The sequence below is a fragment of the Rhincodon typus genome, chromosome 1 (assembly GCF_021869965.1).
Source record: "Rhincodon typus isolate 14 chromosome 1, sRhiTyp1.1, whole genome shotgun sequence".
Lineage (NCBI taxonomy): Eukaryota > Metazoa > Chordata > Chondrichthyes > Orectolobiformes > Rhincodontidae > Rhincodon > Rhincodon typus.
The window spans coordinates 138,345,502-138,367,592 of record NC_063332.1 but is presented as its reverse complement, the minus strand read 5'-3'; positions in this window follow the sequence as shown (position 1 = coordinate 138,367,592).

Below are 22,091 nucleotides of genomic sequence, written 5' to 3'. Positions count from 1 at the left end.
TATTTGGAGATTCCTTTCAATCTGAATAATGTTACCAAAAGCTTGTAGTCAATCTTGACCTCAAATTTAAGTCTGTGAAACTTTCACATTCCCATGTAACTGCTAATGCCTCCTTCTCCAAGGTTGCATATTTCTATTCCATTTCTGTCAAAGCTGTAAACACAACATTAACTAGTCTTTGTGTGCAGTCAGTTTACACTTGAATACAGACTACTCCTAGTCATAGGAAGAATGCAACTGTAGTTACTGTAGTGAACAAGCTTGACTGTAATCTGCTGAAACATCAGTAGAAATTAGCTTTCCCTTAATTCTGTCAAAAGCCAGTCTGTTTTTGACCATAATACTGTTGTTGGTCTTTATTCAAAAAGGTGCTTTAGGGGTTGAATAAAACTGGCTTAACTGGGGATAAACTTTCCCAATTGTTTCACCTGCCTAATAAGGTGAAATACTGTTCTTAGTTGGCTAAGCAGCACTGTACTTTGTTTATGCACTTCAATGTTGGAAATTCATTGATGACTCTTGGATATTCAGCTAATGTGTCCATGGAATGTCATTCCAGAGATTTGGCATTTCTGGGCACTTTCCTATAACAATGTGTTTTGAATCCAACCAGGGATCAGGTTGTTTTGAATCTGGTAATTTGTAATGAGGCTGGTATAATAAATGATCTCAGAGTAAAAGATCCTCTAGAAAACAGTGGCCATAACATGGTGGAATTTAGTATTCGGATTGAGAGTGAAAAACAACCATGCTAAACTAAATAAGAGTAATTACAAAGGAATGAGGTCAGAATTGGCTTGCTTGGATTGGGGAAAAAAATTGCATCAGTCTTCATGATATTTGATTTGATTTATTGTCACGGTATCTTGTTACAAAATAAAGTGAAAAATGTCGCCATCTCAAAACACGAAAAATAAATAAAAATAAAAAAAACGCCAAAATGTAGAATCTAAAGGTATAAAAATGAAGAAATAAAGAAAAAGTGTCCAACTTTACGGTCCTTTTATTAAGTGTTCCGCCATGGGCCTGGTGACCAGGCATGAATCTCCCTTGCTGTGCTGCTGCCACTGGAATGAAAGTCGCCACTTTTCAGCAGAATCTCACCTCCACTGATGTGCTCCACGATGAGTCATCGATGGATCTCGCAAATGCAAATGCCACAAATGCTGCAGGGTACCACACTGGTCCAAACTCAACTATGCCGCAGCCATGAATCTGCTTCTGGCTTACCTCGCCAATGCTGCTGGGTCTCCTACTGCGCCCAATCTTGCCACTGCCTCAGCAGCCATGAGCCTCGACAATGCAGAAGCTCCAGGAACCCAAACTCACCTTTGGAGCCACTACCATGTGTCCGTGCTGCTGGGCCTACTTGTAAATGCTATTGCCATGATTGAGCTCTTCATCGAGAAATAAGTAAAATAAAATGAGAGAAAAAAATGAGTGAAGAGAGAAAAAATAAGAAAAGAAATGAAAAGAAAAGCAAAGCAGACGGGCTCTAGGCTCAGAAGCCCTACTCCAACGCCATCTTACTGGATGCTGAAGACACTAGTACAGTAGAGTCTAAGAGCATTTCAAAAATACAAAGTAATCAAGGTGCAAAAGGGAGGGAGGAAATAAATACAATAATTGTCACTAGAGAAAAACTACCAGGCAAACTAATGAGGCTAAAGTTTTACTAGTTTGATCCTGAAATATAGAGGACTTTTCCTTCCACGAGAGATTGAGTAGATTGGGACTATGCTTGTTGGAGTTCAGAAGAATGAGAGGCAATGTTATAGGAGCATATAAGATTCTTAGGGGCTTGACACAGTAGATGCAGAGAGGTTGTTTTCCCTTGTGGGAGAGGTAGTAAATCTGTCGAATTCTTTATTGCAAAGGTCTGACTAGGCTGGATCATAAAGCATATTCAAGGCTGAAATAAACAGATTTTTAATTAATATGGGAATCAAGGGTTATGAGGAAAGGCAGGAAAATGGAGTTGAGGATTATCAGTGCAGCTATGATCTCAATGAATGGTGGAATAGACACGACAAGCCAAGTGTCCTACTTCTGTTCCTACATCTTATGGACTGATAATGTAAGCCTTGCATTGTGTCATAACATTAATACATTCCTGACCCTCTGGTCATGTTCCTTTTTCATTTCTTTGGGCACTAGGATGTCAAACATATGGCAGATAGTTGCTTGTTTCTCTTCCAGGGTTCTAAGCATTGTCTTTGGAATATCTCTGGTATAGAGGAGATCCCAACTGGCAAATGGTTGAAGTAATGTCACTCAAGTGATGTAGTAAATATATTCGGCAATCTTGGTTCTTGTGAGCAATGGCACTGAGCAAGACAGCTAGAGCTGTTGTGCCAGGACCTCCTGCAATAACTGGTGATGATGAGTGAGGTACTGAGCTGTCCAGCTGGAGCAGTTGAATGGACCTTCCCTGGAGAAAAGAGGTGTTTTTGGGAAAGGTCTGAAGGGGAAATGGAACAAACTGACAAAACATTTCCTCAAACAGATATAAACCACGGGTTTAATTATAATCTTCTTTTCTGACTATAATGAGCTGATGTCATTTGGAAATAAAAATCTTGCCTCATGATCTTTGGGCCGTCTGTGTGTCCAAATCTCATGTTACATTTCTGTCATAGTTGGTAGGATTCCACAGCGCAGGTATCAAGTCATTGCTGATAAGATTGAATGGGGCTGGCTGAGGTAGAGCACATAGTGGAGTTACTGAAATGGTGATGTCTGTGAGGGAAGGTTGAAACGCTTCAGTATCATTGGATGATCAGGTATCAATGAAAGAAACTGGACCTTCTGACCAAAACCAGACAAATGCTCCCAATCTGCATTCCCTTGATGCTGCAGAGAAAGGAAGCAGTATTCCTGGTTGGTTATTTTGCTTGTTGAGTAGGAAGCTGGATTGATTTGGGGGAAGACCAGAAACACCCAATGATCTGGTGATTAAAGATTGGATTGAGCACAAGCAGCTGGATATGACACCTTTGGGCCTCAATGCAAGTGATAGGACATTTTTGTGATAGAAAATCTGTGCAGGAAATATTGGGAAGGGATGTTCAAAGAAATCCACAGTGGATCTTTGAGGTACTGATAAGGGCTTCTGGGTGCAACAGTAGCCTGACATAGCTACAGCTGAGATTTTATGAATGCAATCAAGCAGAAGGGGAAGTTGTTCAACCACATTGGTTTGAAGGAGAGAAAAAAACAAAGGTACCAGCAGCTTACGGAGTTAAGGACTCATCTTGTAATCTTGCAAACAGATTGGATTAATTTAAGATTACTTGGCAGAGGGATGGAGTCAAGAGTAAGGGAACAGAATTTTGAACAGGATCTGAAAATAGTATCTTCAGTCTCCCAGAATTTAAGTGGAGGAAATTTCTACCAATCCAGTACTGGATGTTGGATAAGTCCATCTGAAAATTTAACAATAATGGATAAGTTAAGAGAGGTGGTGGCGATGTGGAGCTAGGTATAATTAGTAAAATTGTGAGAAGTATCAGTTGATTTTGCCAAGAGGTCGCATCTGAATGAGAAATAGGAGGGGGTCAACAATAGATTCTTGGTTGGGATGGAGGTAGGGTGAATTAATTCACCAGAGGCAATGGTTCAGGAGCAGGATAAGAAGACATTGCCAAGTGATTATCTAAAAATGATGAGACGAGTAAGAATGAAAGCATGAGGGTAGCCAGCCAGCTGCACTAGCGGAGAGAAGCTTTGGAGGAGAAATATCTGGTCAAAGGAACATAGGAGTAGGAGGAGCCATTTAGGCCTTCAAGCTTGCTCTGCCATCCAGTAATATCTTGGCCGATTTGGCTGTGCTGTCAGCTCTATTTTCCTGTCTGCACTCCATAACCTTTAAATCCCTTGTGGAAACATAGTGATAGAAGTAGGCCATTTAGCCTATTGAGCCTGCTCTGCCAATTAGATCATGGCTGAATTTCTACCTCAATTTGTACATCCTGCAAGATCCCCATATCTATCATTTTCTGTCTTGAACATGGTCAGTAATTGAACCACCATAGCCCTCTGAGTGAAGATATTCCTCTTCATCGCCATCTTAAATGACCCATCTCGAACTCCTTTATCCTGAGATTATCTCCCCTAGTTTTAGATTCATCTGCCAGGAGAAACATCTCATTTATATCGTTAGTCTCATGCTCTGGGAGAATTCTGTAAATTTTAATCTTTGCAACTCGAGGAAATACAGACATGGTCTCCTGAATCTCACCTCATAAAACAATCACTTGAACCCAATGATTAAATTAGTGAAGATCCATTGCACTCTTTCCATGATAGGTATATCCTACCTTATAAGACATCTTTACTCCTCCAATCAAACCATCGTGCAATGAAGACACAATATGTCCTTGCCTTCTCAATTGCTTGCTATATTTATATGTTAATTTACAAGCCGCAGACAAGGATACCTAAATCCCTTTGGACATTCACATTTCCCACTCTCTAACCACTGAATAAATATTATGGCTTTCAATTTTTTTCTACCAAAGTGAAAAACTTCACACATACTCACGTTATATTCAATGTCAGGTTCTAACTCATTTGTTTAACCACTCTGAATCCTCTTGAAGCCTCCTTGCACACTCCTCACAACTTAGGTTCCCATCCACTTTGATGTCAACAGCAAATTTGGAAATATTGCAATTGGTTCACACACACAGTCGAGTTATATAGCATGGAAGCAGATCCGTCTGCCCAACTCGTCCATGTTGATCAAGTTTCCTAAACTGAACGAGTCCCATGTGCCCATGTTTGGCCCATATCCCTCTTAAACAATTCCTATACATACACCTGTCCAAATGTCTTTTAAAGGTTGTAATTGTACTTGCCTCGACCATTTCCTCTGGCAGCTCGTTCCATATGGGGTGGCACGGTGGCTCAGTGGTTAGCACTGCTGCCTCGCAGTGCCAGGGACCTGGGTTCAATTCCAGCCTTGGGCAACTGTCTGTGTGAAGTTTGCACATTTTCCCTGTGTGTGTGTGGGTTTCCTCCAAGTGCTCCAGTTTCCTCCCACAGTCCAAAGATGTGCAGGCTAGGTGGATTGGCCATGTTAAATTGCCCATTGTGTTCAGGGATGTGTAGATGATGTGGGTAATAGGGGGAATGGGTCTGGGTGGGATGCTCTGAGGGTCAGTGTGGACTTGTTGGGCCAAAGGGCCTGTTTCCACATTTAGGGATTCCATGGTGATATAGATGCGCACCACCCTCTGTATGAAAAAGTTGCCTGTCAGATCCCTTTTAAATTTTTGTCCACTCAACGTAAATCTATGCTGTCTAGTTTTGAATTCCCCAGCTCTGAGGGGGAAAAAAGACCTTGGCTATTTACTTTATTTACGCCCCTTGTGATTTTATAAACCTCTGCAATGTCACCCCTCAGCTTCTTATTCTCCAGGGAAAACATTCCCGGCCTGTAAAATCTCTCCTTATAACTCAAGCCTTCCAGTCACGGTAAATCTTTCCAGTTTAATAATATCCTCCCTATAGTGGGATGATCAGAATTGTATGTGGTACTTCAAATATGGCCTTACCAATGTCTTATACAGTCATAACATGACATCCCAACTCCTATTCTCAGTGCTCTGACTGACGAATGTAAGCATGCCAAATGCTTTCTTCACCACCCTGTCCACCTGTGACGCACTTTCAAGCAACTATGCACTTGCATCTGTCAGACTCTTTGTTCAACAACACTGCCCAGGGCCCTACCATCAACTGTTCAAGTCCTCCCCTGGTTTGTCTTACCTAAATGTAACACCTCACGTTTATGTGAATTAAACTCTATCTTCCCTTCCTCAGCCTACTGACTCAATTGATCAATAATATTGGTCATTTATATAAATGATTTGGATGTGAACACAGGAGGTACAGTTAGTAAGTTTGCAGATGACACTGAAATTGGAGGTGTAGTGGACAACAAAGAAGGTTATCTCAGACTGCAACAGGATCTTGATCAGATGGACCAATGGGACAAGGAGCAGCAAATGGAGTTTAATTTCAATAAATGTGAGGTGCTGTATTTTGGAAAGGCAAATCAGGGCAGGACTTATATACATAATGGTAAGGTCCTGGGGTGTGTTGTTAAACAAAAGACCTTGGAGTGCAGGTTCATAGTTCCATGAAAATGGAGTTGCAGGTAGATAGGATAGTGAAGACGACGTTTGGTATGCTTGCCTTTATTGGAGTTGGGAGGTTATGTTGCAGCTGTACAGGACATTGATTCGGCCATTTTTGGAGTATTGCACGCAATTCTGGTCTCCCTCCTATAGGTAAGATGTTCTGAAGCTAGAAAGGATTCCAAAAAGATTTACAAGGATGTTGCTGGGGTTGGAGGGTTTGAGCTATAGGGAGGGGCTGAATAAGCTGAGGCTATTTTCCTTGGAGCATCAAAGGCTGAGGTTACAGAGTTTTATAAAATCATGAGGGGCATGGATAGGGTAAATAGGCAAAGTCTTTTCCCCGGGGTGAGGGATTCAAAACTTTAAGGTGAGAGGGGAAAGATATAAAAGGGACCTAAGGAGCAACGTTTTCATGCAGAGGGTGGTGCATGTATGGAATGAGCTGTCAGAGGAAGTGGCGGGGTCTGGTACGATTACAACATTTAAAGAGGCATGTTGATGAGTATATGAATAGGAAGGGTTTGGAGGGATATGGGCCCAATGCTAGTAAATGGGACAAGATTTATATACAATATCTGGTTGGCATGGACATCTTGGATCAAAAGTTCTGTTTCCATGCTGTATATCTCGACAACCCTATGACTCTAAGATCTCTTTATAACCTTAGATAACCTTCGCTGTCCACTATACCACTTGGTGTCTTGGTGTCATCTGCAAACTTACTAACCATGCTTTCCATATTCTCATCTAAATCATTCCTATAAATGATGAACACTGTGGATCCAGTACCCAGCCACAGGCCTCCAGTCTGAACAACAACCTTCTACCACTAATCTCTTTCTCCTAGTGTAAAGCCAATTTTGTATCCAATTGGCCAGCTCTCCCTGGATCCCATGTAATCTAACCTTACTAACCAGTCTACCATGCTGAACCTTATCAAAAGCCTTGCTAAAGTCCATGTAGACAACACCTACTCTTCTGCCTTCATCTATCTTCTTGGTCACCTCTTCAAAATACTCAATCAAATTTGTAAGACACGATGTCCCATGCACAAAGCCATGCTTGCTTTCCATAATCAGTCCTTGCCTTTCCAAATACATATAAATCCGGTCTGTCAGAATCCCGTCCAACAACATACCCACCAGGGACATCAGACTCACCAGCCTGTAGTTCCCTGGCTTTTCCTTGCAACCTTTCTTAAATAATGGCACAACATTAGCCACCTTCCGGTCTTCTGGCACCTCACCCGTGGTTTTCGATGATACAAATATTTCTGCTGGGGGGCCCACAATTTCTTTCCTAGCTTCCCACAATGTCCTGGAATACACTTGATCAGGTACCAGGGATTTATCTACTTCTATGCACTTTAAGACCTCCAGCGCCTCCTCATCTGTAATGTGGACGCTTTTCAAGAAATCCTATTATTTCCTTGAATTCCCCAGCTTTCATTTGTTTCTCCACAGTAAATACTGATGCCAAATATTTATTTGTTTAGGATCTCACCCATTTCTTGTGGTTCTACACAAAGCTGGCCTCATTGATCTTTAAGGGGCCCTGTTCTCTCTCTAGTTACTCTTTTGCACTTTATATTCTTGTGGAATCTCTTTGGATTCTCCATAATCTTCTCTGACAAAGCTCTCACATGTTGCCTTTTGCCATCCTGATTTCCCTCTTAAGTGCACTCCTACACCCCCTATATTCCTCAAGGGATTCACTTTGATCCCAGCTGTCTATACCTGACATATGCCTCTGTTTTGTTTTGACCAGAGCCTCAATATCTCTGGTCATCCAGTGTTCTTTACTCCTGCCCGCCTTGCCATTCACACTAACAGGAACATGCTGTTCCAGAAAACTCTTGTTATCTTGCTTTTGAAAGTTTCCAATTTGCCAGACATCCCTTTACCATCATACAGCCTCCCCCAATCAATTTTTTAAAGTTCCAATATCATCAAATTGACCTTGTCCGAATTTAGAACTTTAACTAATGGACTAGGCCTATCCTTTTCCATAAATATTTTAAAACTAATAAAATTATGGTCACTGGTCCCAAATTGCTCCCCTACTAATACCTCAGCCATTTGCTCTGCCTTATTTTCCCAGAGGAGGTTGACTTTTGCCCCTCTTTAGTAGGGCTATCTATATTTATTGGGAAAATTTTCTTGAACACAGTTAAATTCCTCCCCATCCATGCCCTTACTGCAATGGCACTGCCGGTCAATGTTTGGAAAATTAAAATTCTCTACGATTGAAAGGAACAGGGGAGGTTTCAATGCCAGAAGTGTACTTGGCAAGGTAGATGAATTCAGAGCATTGGTTAGCACTTGGAACTATAACATTATTGTGGTTACGGAGACTTGGCTGAAAGAGGGACAGAACTGGCAGTTGAATGTCCCAGGTGTGATAGAAAGGGATGTAAAAGGGTTGGGGGAATTGCCTTACTGGCAATGGAGTATCTCACAGCTGTACTGAGGGAGAATACATTAGAGGACTCATGCAGTGAGGCAATATGGGTAGAACTCGGGAGGTATACTGCAGGCCTCCCAATAGCCAGCGGGAGATAGAGGAGAGAATATGTAGACAGATTTTGGAAAGATGTAAAAACAGCAGGGTTCTTGTGGTAGGTGATTTTAATTGTGGGATTCACTTCGTGCTAGGGGCTTGGATGGAGCAGAATTTGTAAGGACCATCCAGGAGGGTCTCTTGACACAGTATGTAAATAGTCCAACCAGGGAAAGGGTTATACTGGACCTAGTTTTGGGAAATGAGCCCGGTCAGGTGAGTGATGTTTCGGGCGGAGAGCATTTTGGGAGTAGTGATAATAATACCGTGAGTTCTTAGTTACTCATGGATAGGGACAACAGCAGTTCACCAGCTGCAGGTGTTAAATTGGGAGAAGGCGGACTACAACAATATTAGGCAGGAACTGGAGAGAGTTGATTAGATGTGGCTGTTTGACGGTAAATGCACGTTGGACACGTGGGAATGTTTCAAACGACAGTTAAGGAGTGGCACATTCCTGAAAAAATGAAGGATAGGTATGGCAAGTTACATGAACCTTGGATGATCAGGGATGTTATGACCTTGGTCAAAAAGGGAAAGGGAGCATACGTAAGGTCTAGGAGGATGGGAACTGACGAAATCCTTGAAGTATATAAGAAAAGTAGGAAAGAATGTAAACAAAGAATTTGAAGAACTAAATGGGGTCACGAAAAGTTGTTAGCAAAAGGAGAATCCTAAGGCTTTTTATGCATATAAGAAGCAAGAGGGCAGCCAGGGAAAGGATTGGCCCACTCAAGGACAAAGGAAGGAATGTATGTGTGGAGCCAAAAAAGGTAGAGGAGGTCTTAAACAAATACTTTGTATCGATTTACCAAAGAGAAGGAATTAGTGGAGGATGATGTCAGGGAAGGGAGGGTCGAATTTGTAAGCCAAGTTGCTATTTAAAAGTATTTAGATAAGTCCCCAGGTCCTGATGGGATCTATCCTAGAATGTTGAAGGAAGCAAGAGAGCAAACTGCTGGAGCATTGACACATATCTTTGTGTCCTGTTTGGCCACAGGTGAGGGCCCAGAGGACTGGAGAATAGGTAATGTTGTCCTATTGTTTAAAAAAGGTAACAGGGATAATCCAGGGAATTACATGCCTGTGAGCCTCACATCAGTGGTAGGGAAATTATTGGAAAAGATTCTCAGGAACAGGATCTATAAGCATTTATAAGCAAATGGACTGATTAGCAATAAACAGGATGGTTGTGTGCGGAGGTGGTCGTGCCTCACTAACTTGATCAAGTTTTTTGAGGAAGTGATGGAGATGATTGTTGAGGGAAAAGTGGTTGATGTTGTCTACATGGACTTCAGTAAAGCTTTTGACAAGGTCTCTCATGACAGACTGGTACAAAAGTTGAAGTCACATGGTATCGGGGGTGAGCTGGCAAGATGGATGCAGAACTGGCTTAGTCAGAAGAGACACAGGGTAGCGGTGGAGAGACGCTTTTCGGAATGGAGAGTTGTGACTAGTGATGTTCCACAGGGATCAGTGCTGGGACCTATTCTGTTCACGGTCTACGTAAATGATTTGGAGGAAAATGTTGTCTGGTCTAATTCATAAGTTTTCAGATGATACAAAGATAATTGGAGTTGCAGATAGCGAGGAGGATTGTCAGAGGATAGAGCATGATGTAGATCAGTTGGAGGCATTGACAGAAAAGTGGCAGATGGAGGTAGTCTGGACAAATGTGAGGTGATGCATTTTGGAAGGTCAATTACAGGTGGAAATTGTACAGTGAATGGCAGAACCCTTAGGAGTATTGATATGCAGAGAGATCTGGGTGTGCAGGTCCACAGATCACTGAAGATGGCAGTCCAGATAGATAAGGTTGTAAAAAAAAAAACTTGTGGCACACTTGCATTCATTAGAAGGGGCATTGATGTAAAGATAGACATGTTATGCTGTCGCCTTTTCAAACTTTATTTAGGCCACACTTGGAATATTACGTACGGTTCTGGTCACCACACTACTAGAAGGATGTGGATGCTTTGGAGAGGGTACAGAAGAGGTTTACCAGGATGTTGCCTGGCCTGTGGAATTTTAGCTATGAAGGAAGTTTGGATAGACTGGGTTTGTTTTCACTGGAATGCAGGAGGTTGAGGGGAGATCTGATAGAAGTTTATAAGGTTGTGAATTGCCTGAATAGAGTGGAAAATATGAGACTTTTTGCCAGGATGGAGGAGTCAATTATAAGGGGACACAGGTTCAAGGTGCGAGGGGGGAAGTTTAAAAGAGATGTGTGAGGCACGTTTTTCACACAAAGAGTGGTGAGTGCCTGAAACGCGCTGCCAGAGGTGGTGATGGAAGCAGACACAGTAGCAGCATTCCAGAAGCACCTGGACGAATACATGAATAAGAAGGGAATACAGTGATACAGATCCTGTAAGTGAAGACATTTTTAATATGGAAGGGCAAAATGTGTTGGTGCAGGCTTGGAGGGCCGAAGAGCCTGTTCCTGTGCTGTATTGTTCTTTTGTTTTTTTTTCTTTGTGTTACAGCCCTATTATTCTTAACAGCTATTTGTGATCTTCCTCCATTTTTGCTCCTCAATTTCCTATTAACTAATGGGGCAGTCTATAGTAAAATCCCATCATAGTGATCACCTCCTTCTTATTTCTCAGTTCCACCCATATAGCTTGGGTATAAATACTGGACAATCCCTCAGGAATATCCTCTCTAAACTCTGCCATGATATTTTCCCTAATCAAAAATGCCACTCACCTTCCTCTCTTGCCTTCCATTCTATCCTTCCTAAAGCACATCTACCAAAGAACATTGCCAGTCCTATCCATCCCTCAGCTATGTTTCTGTAAAGCTATAATATCCTAGTCCCATGTTCCAGTCCGTGTCCTGAGTCCATCTGCCTTAACGGTCATGCCTCTTACATTGAAATAAATGCGGTTTAATTCATCAGTCTTTCCTCATTCTCTGCCATGCTCTTGCCTGTCTTGTCTATTCAATTTGCTCTCTTTAACCTCTGTACCAACCTTAACCTTCTCTCTTGTCTCAATACTGCTTAGGGTCCCACCCCTATAGAGATTAGTTTAAGCTCTCCTGAGGAGTTCTCGCAAATGTCCCCACAAGAATATTGGTTCCCCTCCAGTTCAGATGCAACCCGTCCCTCTTGTACAGGTCACTTCTGCCCCAGAACAGATCCCAGTGATCCAAAATTCTGAATCCCTGCCCCCTGCACCAGCTCCCCAGCCACATATTCATTTGCTCTATCCTCCTGGCCAGCCTGCAGACCCCAGTCCCCAAGAATAACTTGCCCAATCTCTCTCTTGTGGTAGCGGTCTCCCTTTGTCCCTACAGTGGTTTTTCAATGTTAGTTGCCTCTGTGGGCTGCAATACAAGCCTGTGCCCTGCCGATGAATCAGAGATGTGCCACGATGGTTGTGAGGTGTGGACAAATGCCAAAAACCTATGCCCATGGATGAGAAATAAGTGTATATAATGTGTATAAGTGTATACACATTATGCCCTGAGATGCAGTTGTACATACACAAAATGGAGGTCCTTCGGAGCAAACAGTGAGCTGAGTTAGCTGAGCATCTGCTCCGATTTCCATGTCAAATTTCTTTGATGTCTAGGTTGTTTGGCAAAATAGCATGCAGAATATTAATAAAGGTGACTTGGCCCTGCAACAAAGTATTCAACAAGCAAAAATCCCCTTACATGGCAACTCACTGCTGCCCAGTGTGAAATTTGCCATGCTACTTGTCATAAACATCAACAACAGACCAAGTTGGTCCTGATGTTGGGATCGGTCTCTGCAGCCATCTTGTATGATTTTGCCACAAATCTTGCCTCAGCACATGTCGCTCAGGCCCTTATAAGATACCATCCTATGTGATCATGCAGATTTCGTATACATTTGTGAATCTTGTTATGCAGCAGGAGTCAAAGGCAGAATTGCCACAGATAACAGTGTCCAAAGTAAATCAGTTCCAAGATCTAAGTGACCTGATGAAGAGGAAAAGAACTGATCCTATTCTATAGGTGTATCAATTGACTTACATGTTTGGTTTTCACATGGAACGTGAACAGATATCCTGAATATACTGCAGCAACATGTATTACATATTGTTCACAAAGGGTACAGTTCCTGTTCTGATGGGTGTCTATGATGTTGATCATTTGCCTAGGTGAGCTGATAATGCAGAATTGCAACTTTAATTTTATAGATAAGTGCAGTCTTGAGAAACACATTCATATCTCTGTACTTATGACACAGACACACTGGATTCTAAGAAATGATTCAATATCTTCTTAATATGGTTTAATTTCAATCAGATATTTCAGTTTTAGAAGGGAGAGAAAAATGGAGTATACAATTATTAAATGTTTGATGTATGTGTCTATTCATTGTTCTCTAAGCTTCACTCATCGAGTCTGAGTGTGGCTACTTGAGAAACAGAAACTAAACTGAAAGCAAGGAGCATGAATATGAGAGTAGACGTTTGTTAAAACCACTATAAGTAAAGCTCTTATATAAGAGATAATAAGATTTATTTATTTATTTAGACATAGAAACTGGTAGGTACATATCTAAATCTTTACATATCTGAGGCATAAAATGTCAAAAGATTTCAACATTTCTTTTTAATATATTTCAAAGGACCAGTGTGCCAAATGAGTGTCCTTTTGATGCCTCTTCAGAATCGCTGACATTTGCCTTTTGTCAGCACATTTTTCTAATTTTATCCTCCCCAAAATGTATTGCTTCATTGAATTTCGTGACTGCTGAGCTTTAACGGTATAAACCATAATTTATGTCTTCATTTGAAAATTGTATTTCTTTTAAAATAAATGAGCTGCTATATTCACTTTGATTTAGCTAATGCTGTTTCTCAGATAATCAAACTCATTAAAAATAACCTGTTTTAACAAACAAAGTAACAAAATCCATTTATGCTTGAAACAAACTACAATGTCTGAGAGTTTAACTTAATATGATAGGTCATCATGACCGAAGTCTAATCATTATGGGAAGAAGGAGTGAGATATTGAATTATGGACAGCGGTAATGTTGATCAGACATTACAGTTCTGAAGATTAATTTAGATGTGGCTTTTCACAGACACTAAATTGTGTGGTGTTTGTGATTGATAGTTATGTTAAAGCTCTTACTAGACCATAAATTCAGAATAATGTGGTGCAGATGGAGGCCATTCAGGCCATTAGGCCTGTAAAAGCTCTGAAACAAACCAAAATCAATGAGGAAGTAAGATTTGACAGTGCTCAAAATCAAAAGTCATGAAGTCCAGATGGTTTGTGTGAAAGAATGGACGATTGAAAAAAATAGAATCATATGAAAATGACTGAATAATGCACCAGAGAATAAGGTTATCTGGCACATTGTGGCTATGCCAGCTGCTCGAAAAGAGTTGCCAATTAGTTCCACTCCTCTGCTCCTTCACAATAGCCTGCTTTTTTAAAATTTTCTAACGGATTCCTTTATAAAAGTTGTTCAATCTGCTTCCTCCACCCGTTCTGGCAGTGCATTTTAAATCATAAAACACAGATTGCATAAAGGAATGTTTTTCGTCATGATGTCTCCAATTCTTTGACCAATCACCTTAGATCTATGTTCTCTGGCCAAGGCACTTCTGCACAGGAAACAGTTTTCTCTTATTTACTCTAGCAAAATCTTCGTGTTTTTGAATGTATCTGAATCGGAATCATAGAAGTAGGATCAGAGAATAATACAGAACAGAAAAGGTTCTTTAGTCCATTGAGTCTGTACTGACAAAAAAAACCTGCTAAAATCTACACTAGTCCCACTTTTCAGGACTTGATTCATAATGTTGTATGCTATGACATTTCAATTGTTCATCCAAGTATGTTTTAAAGGTTGTGCGAGACGGAAATCTTAACAATCCTCCCAGTCAGTGCATTCCCAACACCGTCTGGATGAAAGAAAGTTGTCCTCAAATCCCCTATAAACCTGCCTTTCACCTTAAAATTATAACTCCTTGTTATTTACCCTTCAACAAAGGGGAACAAATGCTTTCTATCCACATTGTCCATGCCCATCAATCTTATGCACCTGTATCAGGACCCCTCTCAGCCTCCTGTGCTCCAAAGAAAATAACCCTTGCTTATCCAGTCTTTCTTTATAGCTAAAATGCTCCATCCCAAGCAACATTCTGGTAAATCCCTCTGCACCCTTTCGAGTATAATCACATCCTTCTTAAAGTGTGGTTACCAGACCTGCACAGAGTACTTTAGCTGTGGCCTAAGCAAAATCTTGTACATAATATCATTGCCCTTATAATTTATGCTACAGCTGATAAAATCAAGTGTTCTGTATGCTTTCTTACCTGCCCTATTAATCCATCCTGTCAACTTCAGGGATTTTTGGACAAGCCCCCTATGATTCCTCTGTTCCTCTGAGCTTCTTAGTGTCCTACCATTCATTGAGTACTCCTTTATCATGTTCCTTCTTCCAAAGTGCATCACTCACAATTATCAGGGTTGAACTCCATTTCCCACTGATCTGCCCACTTGGCCAATTCGTCTATATCCTCATGTAACCAAAGACTTTCTTCCTCACTGTCAACCACTCAGCCAATCTGCATGACGTCCACAAATTTACTTATCATGCCTCCCACATATTCTTTTAGATCGTTCATATATATATATCACGAACAATAAGGAACCCAGCACGGATCCCTGTGGTAAGCTACTGGAGAACAGCCTCCAGTCATATAAACAACCGACTACCACTGCACTCTGTCCCCTACTACAAAGCCAATTTTTGGATTCAACTTGCCAAGTTACACTGGATACCATGAATTTTTACCATTTTGATAAGTCTCCCATCTAGGACCTTGTCAAAGGCATTGCTGAAATTCATATAAGCTGCAACAACTGCACTATCCTCATCTACATACCTAGTCACCTGCTCAAAAAATTAACTCAAACTTGTTAGGCATGACCTCCCTCTGACAAAGCCATGCTGACTATCCATGATCAAACCTTGTCTCTCCAAGTGGAGACTAATTCTCTCCTTCACTATTTTTTCCAATAGCTTTCCTACCACTGATATGTGACTAACTGGTCTGTATTACCCTGGTTTATCTTTCCTACTCTTCTTGAAATGCGGAACCATGTTAGCTGTCCTCCAGTCCTCTGACACCTCCTCGGCGGCCAGAGAGGAATTAAATATTTGGATCCAAGCCCCTGTATTTTTCTCCCTTGGCTCCCATAGCAGCCTGGGATACAGCCCACCTGGACTGGGGATTTGTCCACTTTTAAGCCTGCCAAAACCCCCAATACCTCCTCACTTACTTTTTCAAACTGCTCAAGTACTTCAGCCCCTCTTCCTGAATTCTGTACCTGCAGATATTTTAAAATCAACCTGCTTAGACAAGTTATGATACAGCTCTGGAGTGGTGCAAGATTCCAAACCTCTGACCTGCTCTGGCAATCATAATACCCATATGACTAGTCCAAATTAATGTCTACTCAATGGTCACTCTCTTGCACCCATGCACAGAGGAGATTTCAACCAGGTCTCCTGGCTCAGAGGTGAGAACACTACTACTGCATCACAACAGCCCCCAGTCTGTACCACATCTTCCTCCTGTAGAATGAAGACAGTTGTGAAGCACTCATTTAACATCCTACGAATAGATTGTGGCTCCACCTACAGAATGCCCCCTTGGACACTTATAGGCCCTTCTCTATCTATGATTATCCTCCTCCTCTTGAAATACTTATAAAATATCTTGGAATTCTACAAATCTTACTCACTAGTATTTTTGGACGGCCCATTTTGCTCTCCTAATTTCTTTAAGCTCCCGCTGCACTTTCTATACCCCACTAGGCTTATATTGATTTGCTACCTTTGTACCTGTTAAAAGCATCTTTTTTCCTCCTTATCCAGTCCTGAATATTCCTAGACATTCAGGGTTCTCTGGGCTTGTTGCTTCTAATTCCACCTTAAAGGGAACATGTTGGAGCCGTACTCTCACCAACTCCATTTTGAGCATCCCACTCCCTCCCCCAAACCCACTGTCCTGCCATAGATTTACCCAGAAGTAACTGTACCCTGTCTGTACTGGACAGATCCTGCCTTATTTTAATATAATTTGCCTTCCCCCAATCCAAAAACCCTTTTTCCTTTTCCATAATAAACTTAAAAAAACCTATGGCATTGTGATCACTATCACTGAACTGCTCCTGCACTGCCATTTCAAACCAGCTTTCTTCCCTAGAATTAGGTCCAACACTGCAACATCCTTTGTTGGAACTTCTACCTGTCAATAAGCTCCCCTGAATACATTTCAAGAAATGAAATGCCTATTTTAAACCCCTTATAATCTGACTATCCCAAGTAATGTTGGAGAAACTGAAATCCAATAGTATAACTGCCCTTTAATTATTGGCTTTATACCCTTCAGTGAATTGTCTACCTATCTATTCCTTTATTGCCCATTAAGTGTTTGGAGGTCTATAATACACTGCCAGCAGTGCAATTTCTTTTTATTCATTAGTTCTACCCACAAAGCTCATTTGATGACCCTTCCAAGATACCAACTCTCCTCATTGCAGTAACAATTAATAATGCAACACTCTCCCTGTCATGTCTGAAGACCCTATACAGCAGAATGTGGAGTTGCCAGTCCTACCCCTCCATCAATCATATCTCTGTGATGGCAACAACCATTGCAATGTCAATCTACATCCTTGACTCGTCTGTATTATCTATAATATCCTAGCATTAAAGTGGAGTCCATCCAGCCTTCCCTTACTGCCCTGAAACGCAACATGTCTGAACTCCCATTAACCTGGTTCCTTTACTAAAGTATACTGTGTCCCTATTGTGAAATACTGTCCCCTGCCCCACCAAATTAGTTTAAATTCCTTCTGATAGCACAATCAAACTAAAGGATTTTAGTTCTCTTCTGTTTCAGATGTAGACTGTCCCACTTGTAGAGGTCCCACCTTCCTCAGAAACAGTCCCAGTGATCCAGGAATCTAAAACCCTCCCTTCAGCACCAGTTCTTGAGCCACACATTCATCTGCCCTATTCTCCTATTTCAGCCATTAGTAGCATGTGGCACCAGGAGTTATCTAGAAACTGCAACCTTTGAGGTCCTGCTCTTTAATTTACTGCTGAGCTCCCCAAATTCTTAATGCAAGACCCCAATCATCATTCTACCAATATTGTTGATACCAGCTTGTACCACAATCTCTGTCTTTTCACCCTTCTTCAGATGCCCTGCACCCGCTCAGTGATATCCCTGGCCCTGGGAAGGCAACACACCATCCAGGCATCACATCTGCAGCCATAGAAGCTATGTGTCTGCTCCCCTATCTCTATCACTCTTGCTTTCTTATTCCTCTCTTCCTGTATAGTCAGACCACTTGTAATTCCAGAAGGGTGGTTCTGTCTGCACTCACTTGAGTAATCAGGGTCCTCATCCACTTCCAAAATGGAAAACCAATTCATGAGCAGAACTCTAAAGGATTCCTGCATACCTGCCTGATTCTCCTTAACTGGCTGGTGGTCACTTATTCCCTTCTTTTCTCCAGTCCCTTGAGCTGCACTGTGACCACCTTACTCCCAATGCCATTTACAATGTGTAGCTGGAAAGTTGGTGCAAGAGGGAAGGCATTAGATTCCAAGGACCAGCTGTGAGGAAGATGGCATCTGAAAAGAGCTGGGTTCCTTCAGGGCCACTTTGCTGGGGCCATTGGGGGAGCTTTAAACTAACTTGGCAGGATCTGGGAACAAAGAAAGAAGTGTGGAGGAAAACGCCAGAGCTTGCAAATTACTTCACAGTGTAGCTGACATGAACATAGAGAATAGAAAGTTAATAGGTGAAGTCTGACTAGGGGAGAAAGAGACGAAGTCCAAAACACAGTTTATGTGCATGCATGTAAATGCGTAGAGTATAGTAAATGAGTTTGGAGAATTACAGACTTAGGTCACAATGTGGAATTGTGAGGATGTGGCCATGTTGGAGACCTGGCTCAAGGAAGTGCAAGACTGGGTGTTAAGCGTTCCTGAATATAAGTTGTCAGGAAAGATAGAAACAGAGGAAAAGATGGAGGGATAGCAGTGTTGGTTCAGGAATGCTTTGCAGTGCTAGGGAAGGAAGATATCTCAGAGGGTTCAAGGACAGAGTCAATTTGGCCAAAACAGTGGAATAAAAAGGGTGTAATTATATTACTTGGTGTAGTCTGTAGGCCACCAACTAGTGGAAAGGATATAGAGGAACAACTCTGCATGGAAATTACAGAAAAACTGCCTACATTCCAGGTTAATTATAGTGGGGGACTTGATTATACAAATTTAGACAATGATACTGGTGGTATTAAGAGCAGTGAAAGGCAAGCGCTCCGAGATTGTGTTTGGGACAGATTCCTGCACCATTCCAACAAGGAAGGATGCCCTGTTTGATGTGGTGCTTGCTAATGAAGTAGGTCAAGTGGATCAAATGTCATTGGGAAACATTCAGGAGAAGTGTCCACTATTTCACAAGGTTCAGGAGGGTGTTGAAGCATGACAAGTAACATTCCAGAAGAAGAAAATCAATAATAAAAACATAGAGTTCATACAGCACGGAAACAGACCTTCAGTCCAACTCGTCCACGCTGACCATAATTCCAAACTAAACTCGTCCCACCTTCCTGCATGTGGCCCATATCCCTCCAAATGTTTATTATTCACGTACTTACCTAAATGTCTTTTAAACATTGTAACTGTACCCGCATCCATCACTTTCTCTGGAAATTCATTGCACACACGAACCAGTCTCTGTGTAAAAAATTGCCCATGCCTTTTATAAACCCTTCTCCTCTCACCTTAAAAATATGCCCCCTCTTGAACTCTTGAAATCCCCCACCTAGGCAAAAGACACCTGTCATTATCGAAACCCCTCATTACTTTATCAACCTCTTTTAGGTCACCTCTCAACCTCTTCCACTCCAGTGAGAAAAGTCCCAGCCTGTCCAGCCTCTCCTTATAACTCAAATCCTCCATTCCCAGCAACATCCTGGTAAATAATGGGCAGCGCGGTTGTTCAATGTTAACACTGCTGCCTCACAGCACCAGGAACCCGGGTTCTATTCTCAGGTGAGTGTCTGTGTGGAGTTTGTACATTCTCCCCCTGTCTGTGTGGGTTTCCTCTGGGTGCTCCGGTTTCCTCCCACAGTCCAAAGATGTGCAGGCTTGGTGGATTGGCCATGCTAAATTGCCCATAGTGTTCAAGGGGTGTGTAGATTAGGTGAGTTATAGGGGGTTGGTTCTGGATGGGATGCTGGGTCGGTGTGAACTTGTTGGGCCGAAGGGCCTGTTTCCACACTGTGGGGATTCTAAGTCTAAGACTAACTCTCTTCTGAACCCTCTCCAGCTTAATAATATCCTTCCTATAACAGGGAGACCAGAACTGGACACGATACTCCAGAAGAGGCCTCACCAATGTCCAAACATTGTTTGGACTTCGATGTTGTGGCCATTTCGGAGACATGGATAGAGCAGGGACAGGAATGGTTGTTGCAGGTTCCGGGGTTTAGATGTTTCAGTAAGATCAGGGAAGGTGGTAAAAGAGGGGGAGGTGTGGCATTGTTAGTCAAGGACAGTATTACGGTGGCAGAAAGGACATTTGATGACAACTCGTCTACTGAGGTAGTATGGGCTGAGGTTAGAACCAGGAAAGGAGAGGTCACCCTGTTGGGAGTTTCCATAGGCCTCCAAAAAGTTCCAGAGATGTAGAGGAAAAGATTGCAAAGATGATTCTGGATAGGAGCGAAAGTAACAGGGTAGTTGTTATGGGGGACTTTAACTTTCCAAATATTGACTGGAAACGCTATAGTTCGAGTACTTCAGATGGGTCAGTTTTTGTCCAATGTGTGCAGGAGGGTTTCCTGACACAGTATGTAGATAGGCCAACAAGAGGCGAGGCCACATTGGATTTGGTACTGGGTAATGAACCAGGCCAGGTGTTAGATTTGGAGGTAGGTGAGCACTTTGGTGATAGTGACCATAATTCGGTTACGTTTACTTTAGCGATGGAAAGGGATCAGTATATAACGCAGGGCAAGAGTTATAGCTGGGCGAAAGGCAATTATGAGGCGATGAGGCAAGATTTAGGATGCATAGGATGGAGAAGGAAACTGCAGGGGCTGGGCACAATTGAAATGTGGAGCTTGTTCAAGGAACAGCTACTGCATGTCCTTGAGAAGTATGTACCTGTCAGGCAGGGAGGAAGTGGTCGAGCGAGGGAACCGTGGTTTACTAAAGAAGTTGAATCTCTTGTCAAGAGGAAGAAGGAGGCTTATGTAGAGATGAGGCGTGAAGACTCATTTAGGGCGCTTGAGAGTTACAAGTTAGCCAGGAAGGACCTAAAGAGAAAGCTAAGAAGAGCCAGGAGGGGACATGAGAAGTCTTTAGCAGGTAGGATCAAGGAAAACCTGAAAGCTTTCTATAGGTATGTCAGGAATAAAAGAATGACTAGAGTAAGATTGGGGCCGGTCAAGGACAGTAGTGGGAAGTTGTGCGTGGAGTCCGAAGAGATAGGAGAGGTGCTAAATGAATATTTTTCGTCAGTATTCACACAGGAAAAAGACAATGTAGTTGAGGAGAATACTGAGATACAGTCTATTAGACTAGATGGGATTGAGGTTCATAAGGAGGAGGTGTTAGCAATTCTGGAAGGTGTGAAAATAGATAAGTCCCCTGGGCCGGATGGGATTTATCCTAGGACTCTCTGGGAAGCGAGAGAGGAGATTGCAGAGCCTTTGGCTTTGATCTTTATGTCGTCATTGTCTTCAGGAATAGTGCCAGAAGACTGGAGACTAGCAAATGTTGTCCCCTTGTTCAAGAAGGGGAGTAGGGACAACCCTGGTAATTATAGACCAGTGAGCCTTACTTCGGTTGTGGGTAAAGTGTTGGAAAGGATTATAAGAGATAGGATTTATAATCATCTAGAAAGGAATAATTTGATTAGGGATAGTCAACACGGTTTTGTGAAGGGTAAGTCGTGCCTCACAAACCTTATTGAGTTCTTCGAGAAGGTGACCAAACAGGTGGATGAGGGTAAAGCGGTTGATGTGGTGTATTAGGATTTCAGTAAAGCGTTTGATAAGGTTCCCCATGGTAGGCTATTGCAGAAAATACGGAGGCATGGGATTGAGGGTGATTTAGCGGTTTGGATCAGAAATTGGCTAGCTGTAAGAAGACAGAGGGTGGTGGTTGATGGGAAATGTTCATCCTGGAGTTCAGTTACTAGTGGTGTACCTCAAGGATCTGTTTTGGGGCCACTGCTGTTTGTCATTTTTATAAATGACCTGGATGAGGGCGTAGAAGGATGGGTTAGTAAATTTGCGGATGACACCAAAGTTGGTGGAGTTGTGGATAGTGCGGAAGGATGTTGCAGGTTACAG